General features: G+C 33.1%; 1 pseudogene; it reads left to right on the forward strand.

Moving 5' to 3' along the window:
- The first annotated feature begins 809 nt into the window (after positions 1–809).
- LOC127733545 (uncharacterized) lies at positions 810–4,050 on the forward strand (annotated as a pseudogene).
- The last annotated feature ends 2,417 nt before the right edge of the window (positions 4,051–6,467 follow it).

Here is a 6,467-nt window from a genome sequence, read left to right on the forward strand (position 1 = left end):
GCTGGACTGTATAGTAATCTATAAAAAAAAAACCGACACTAACTATCTGGTGGTTTTTAACGTCCTTGACTGGCTGGTAAGCCCTCGCACGGTCGGTTCGGTGCCCGAAGGCGTTTGCTGAGCATTAAATGAATTGTTGTTGTCGTAAAGTTGGAAAGGAAGGCCGCCATTTTGGTTTTGCGTATGATGATTGGGTATGTTGACTATTTATGTTTTGAAATTCTTCTTCACAACGGCTGTTCTCATAGCCAGGTAGCTCAGCTGTGCAGCCCGCTAACCACGATGATGAAGTACTGGTCGATGAGTCTAGGACGCAGTAATAATGATGACAGGAAGCATTTTAGGACCAAAGTCGTGAGACAGTGAAATGGTGGTCCATTATCCAACACCACTGATATAGGCCCTCGGACGTCAGTCGGCATAACACTCCCCATCCATAATGGGTTCTGGAGTGTATGTTGACGCGGGCATTACACCAAGTAAAATGTAGACTGTACAGCGTTGAATTGGTTTCTGTCATCAAAAGTAGTACGTCGTTGCGCCATCTATCAGTAAACCAGCATCGTAATTAGCGGGTCAAAGAGGAGTTGACCAAGCACGTCCGTTCAACTGTAATTACTGATACCCCGACACGGCAAAATGAGAAACAATATATACGGAAAAAAACAACCACGTGATTTATGACTAAAAAGCACGAACTTATGCAATTCCAAAATATAAGTACCGATAAACCATATTCAAAGATCTTACTATGGTATCAAATTGGTATTCTTTTAGTCTAAGTTGATTCAAATGATCAACGTGTTAACATGGATCGTATCCTATTTTACGGGCTTTATAATCAACATTTTCGTAAAAATAGGATATGGTATCCCTTTTTTGATATAAATTCTACATGTACAGCAAAAGTTCAAAAACAAAATGTTGATATCTATGGAATAATTACGTAAAAGTGTTACGTAATTTATGGAAACGAAATCCCTGACTAAATAATTTATCAGTTATACATAAATTGTGTTCATAGAAATCGAGGACATCACTGCACTTGAACAAGAGCAATTGAGGTCAGAGGATTTCAAATAGGAGGGAACACCACAAATATTTTTTTTTCTAAGAGAATATCAGTATTTTTTTTAATTAGTTTTATCTTTTAAATGCATAATGACAAGTTTTTCACACTTATGGACATGTTCTTCTCGGATACCGCATGAGGCCACTGAAGCTTCCAAATTTCTTTACTGAAGAACTCGTATGGTTTATGTTGGTCGTATTTTAATGCACACAAAAATCATAGAACCGTAGAAAGTTAACGTAATTATTTAGGCGACCACTTACTAATATATATCTAGTATATACAGTGCGTGTACAGTAATTTTTTCGAGAAAAAAATTTGACAACAAAATGGGGGCGGGGGGGGGGGGGCAAATAATATAGGCAAAGAACGAAAATGCACCAATAAATTATTTACCACATTGCCGTAATAAATCGCGTGTAAGTAAACGATATCATAATTTATAGGTACATATATTTAAACGAATCGATTTTGTAAGTTCAAAATCTGTATCTGCTAGCGCCATTCGCAAAAGAAACCAAAGAGTAAAAGAATTTATAGTAAAAGAAAATTGTAAAAATAGAATTTGAAAAGCGACAGAATCGCCTTGAAAAAAAGCGCCAGTATCAAAGAAGAAAAAGGGGGAGCTCTTTTATTACAACAAAAAATACTGAGAAAATCCCAACATTCTGTAACAAAATGAAAAAGCGCAGGGCACTGAAGAAATTAAGAAAAAGCCTTCCAGACTCACCAGGAACGCGCTTGTCTACAATCGCAGCATATCTTCAAAATGAAAAATCGCCAACTGTAAAAAGCACCAATATCATATTTTTTTATACTCACCAGAGGAAAATAATGAAAACAAGCTAGGTCTAGCTGTTCTTGAAGATATGAAATTAGCGATTTCACAGACAAAACTAAAACGAACAGATCAGGCAAGAGTATCAATGAACGTTTTAAGCGCGTCAGTCAGCGGCAAATGCGTAAAAAAATTACGATCAAAACTTTCCCTAGCTAAAAAAATGAGTGTACCTGTAAGGCGTGTAAGCTCCGGCTTTACCCTCCGCAATAAAATTTCTCATAGTTTATCATCGTCTCAGGTATACACAAAGAGAAAAGTAAGATATCAGATGCCCTTTCCGATTCAAATAAAAAATTAATTCATGACTTTTGGTGTTCTCCCGAAAATTCCCATCCAACCGGAAATAAAAATGATGTGAAAAGAGTGCGTATTGGACCCAAAAAATATTCAAGTCACCATGTTCAAATATTAGAAAAGACTCAATCCGAAGTTTTTATAGACTTTAAACATAAATATCCGTCTGTTAAAGTTTCTCAAAGTTTGTTTGAACGCTGTAAGCCTTATTTTGTTCGTGCCGCTAGCACGAAAGATCGTGTAACGTGCTGTTGCAGATATCACTTAGAAATAAAATATGTTTTTAAAGCTGCCATGAACAATCGTAAAAAATATAACAAAAATCTGCCAAGTAATGCACAATTTCCCGTTTATGCTTCTGTGACTGATATTTGTAATACAACTTTATGCAATCCTAATGAAAAGGGTTTCATGATAAGATATGTCTAGATAGAAATTGTCCGAATTGCGGAGTGAAACTTCTCAAGTTCTCCGATGAAGAACTAAAAACTGATGACTCCAGTGAAAATATTAATTGGGAATGTTTTGAATATATCAATCAACATACAAAAAACGGACCAAAAAAGAAACTTATGCTTGTGAAGAAAAACACGAAACCTGGCTTAATGGTTCATTACCTACAAAAGTTATTTGGAACATTTCCGGCGCATAATTTTAGAGCAAAATGGCAAAACAGCCAATAAAAACATTTGGTTACAAATTTACCGCAAAATCACGTTATATCTGTTCATGACTATTCAGAAAATTATAAATGCAAATAGAGAGACGAACTACAGTCCAGTTATTTTCAAAAACCTGAAGCTTCTTTACACGTTTCTCTGTTATACAGACATGCAATATTAGAAGTTGACGGTGTCGAAAGCACCCTTGAAGACCCTTATATAGTAACCGAAAACTTGTTTGTTATATCAGATGATGAAAAACATGATCAGTATTTTACTTTTCAAGTGCAAAAATATATTTCTGAATATTTTTCGTCAATTTCCTGTCATGTCCATACAATGCACGAGTTTTGCGATGGCTGTAGTTGCCAGTACAAGAGCAGACATTGCTTAGGTCATCTTCGCAAATCGTTAGATGAACTAGGTTATGATCATCTTATTCGAAACTTTTTCGAAACGTCCCACGCTAAAGGTCCACAAGATGCCGCAGGAGTACTTATAAAAAATAAAACCGATTTAGTAATCGTTCGGGGAACAGCAACTATACAAAATGCCCATGATTTGTTTGAATTTGCCAAAAGTAATCTTTCCATTCCGAAATCAAGTAGTTGTAAACGTCGTTTATTTAAATACACTGAAAACATCAATCGAAATTTCCGGATGTTTTATAAACCAATACCAGGAATTCGTAGCGTGCATCAGGTAATTGTTGATAATGACCGCCTTTTAATAAGATCTTTATCATGTTACTCTTGCAATAATTGTTTGGAAGGTAACATTAATGAATGCGAAAACACAAACATTATAGGAACATTTTCTCCGATACCAATTGTTCCGAAATCGGCACGGTTGACGACGACCAAAATGATGACACTGATATCGAAGTTCCAATTTATGAACTAGTATCTAAATCTACCATATTTGCTGTCCTTTGTGACGATGACGAGTTTGATTACTACCTATTAAAAGCTCAAACTGAAAGTTATCAGTTACAGAGTCGTGAAACAGATAGTTGGGGAGTGTCCTATCAACCTGGAACTAACGTTATCAAAGGAAACTATTTTATGCAAGGTGAAAATCCACTACATTTCAAATTGATTAAAAGAAAGTATGGCCTCGTTCCTTCAAATTCATGCTTATATATATGTACTGATATTTGTGTACGTAGTGGTGAAGTTTAACTTTCTGAAGATATTCACCAGAATATACTTAAATGTGTTGAAATGAGTACTTATGTGTTATAGATCATTTGAATAAAAATTCAAAATGTTGGAATTGTGTAAAATTTCGAACATGGACTAAAATAATCAGAAATGTGTCTCTTGGAGATATTATATATTTGACAAATATATATATATAGGGAAAAAATAAGGCTGAAAATGCACTTAATATTTATATTCAATATGAATAATCACATTTTGTCTATTGAGACATTGTTCTAAAATGTTCTTCCTAATTTCCTACCGGTTTCACTGTTTCATGAATATCTGTGAAACAGTAAAACCGGTAAGAATTTATGATGAATATTTTAGAACAATTTGATGTCTTAATAAACAAAATGTGATTATTCATATCCAATGAATATAAATATTTAGTGCATTATCAGCCTTATTTTTTTCCCATTTTATGCACAGCGTGGACAAATTTTATAACTTTTTAATATATATATATTTCTTTCTTGGCCTAAAAAGATAGTTTTGAAAAAAGTTGCCCAGCAATTAAAACAACCACAATGGCACAATACTTTAAACATTATTTCATCTGCACGAAATGAAAGAAGTACAACGTAATTTATACAATACATGAAAATAACGTCAAATTAACGTTACCAAAACTAACACCAACACCGTACGCGACGTCATTATATTTCAAGGGAGAAATAAAACTAAAATAAATTGAATTCATATCTTTTATTACAATTACTCCAACAGAAAAATATCTTGTGATAATCTAAAAAAAATGCCGAATAAACAGATAGTTGATAGATTTATTATCTGACAAACCAAAAAATAAACATTTATTCTTCTTTCTCCAATAATATGTTTTGTCAGATGTCAATGAAACATGCAGAGTTTCATTACCGAAGTGTGATCAGGTTATTATCTGAGTGGTTTCCGATGTTTGTCAAACCACAGCTGTGACATTTCAAGTCTTGAGGTCTGTGAGCAGACGCAAATATAAAAAAGAAATTCATAAGTCTAGACAACGGGAACTACATTTGTTGGCAAGACATAGGTAATATCGTCATGAAAACAATTTGTATGTTGTTATCTTTCCAAATGATTAAACACTTTGGCTAGATCTCATTAAAAGTGGGACATTTTCGTAATTTCCATTCCTTGTAATATTGTACTACATAGTGAAACGCATTCCCCTGGAAAATGTGATTCTTACAAAGTACTTTTTACTGAATTCTTTTTGTAGTAATGTTAATAGAAATGTAAAAGGATGACAAGTTTACGACGACACAATCGTTTTACTTATTGTATTGTCTCATTATTCAATCGCACTAACTAAAATCTAGCTGTTTTGTAACTAGGTCATGTATTAGTGCTCTAGTTACATCAAAATTTATGAATGTCCTAAAACCACTTCATAAGCAATCTTTAAGGGCATACGATACAGTTACAGGGGCTAACATAAAATGCTATTTTTCGCGATGTCAAAGTGTGACATATCGGGAAAAGATGCATTTTTCGACAGATTTTAATAATTAGCTTGGAAACGAATTCATTGACCCATCTTTTTTAAATGGCATTTGGTTTGATAATGTGTGAAGATTCTTTGTACAAATTTGTATGAAAAAAATCAACGATGAATTTTTTTAATTAGATAAATACATAGCAAAAAGTGTCGTTTTTTTTCTAAAATCAGGAAACTTTGATATAAAAGAATTGTTTTCAAAGAATTATTACACAAATTTAGAGCATACTTATGTTAAGAAGATTTTCCAAATGTTTTTTTTTACAAAAATCTGCTTGTGTTTTTCTTTTGAAACACACACGTTAGGTATGTTTATCCAAACGATAAAAATGTCCAAGAAACCGAAATTTTCAGTAAATGTCTAAATTCCGACCCCATTTATCTCTAAAAGTAGCACATGGAGGTATATGTTTTATAACATATTTGAATTGACTAGGTGAAAAATAGCTTGTATGCAAATTTTCGTAAAAAAATCACCGTGGGATCAAAACTGTACCGTATGCCCTTAATTTATTTTGAATCAGAGCATAATTAAAAAAAAGTAGAATTTAAAACGAAGTTAAGAGACAGATAACAAAATCAGTTTTAACGTGTCAAAACTTATTCCTGTATCCATACGTCTCAAACGTATAACGTTCATGCATACAAGGAAATAGTCGTTTCTAATAACATGGCTAAAATATGAACACATATTTAAAGAATATTCGTATTGACGAGATTCGACAAAATCTCAATTGGTTTATTGCATATTTTGTTAAAATTGTTTTGAAAAAATTGTATTTGAAGATACGATATGTACACATGATTTGACATATGAAACATTTTATAAAAACAAAAAGATGTGATTTCATTTCCAATGAGAGCACTTTCCATCAGAGACTAAATGACTACACAT

This window comes from Mytilus californianus, unplaced genomic scaffold (assembly GCF_021869535.1).
Source record: "Mytilus californianus isolate M0D057914Y unplaced genomic scaffold, xbMytCali1.0.p SCAF_3, whole genome shotgun sequence".
Taxonomy (NCBI): domain Eukaryota; kingdom Metazoa; phylum Mollusca; class Bivalvia; order Mytilida; family Mytilidae; genus Mytilus; species Mytilus californianus.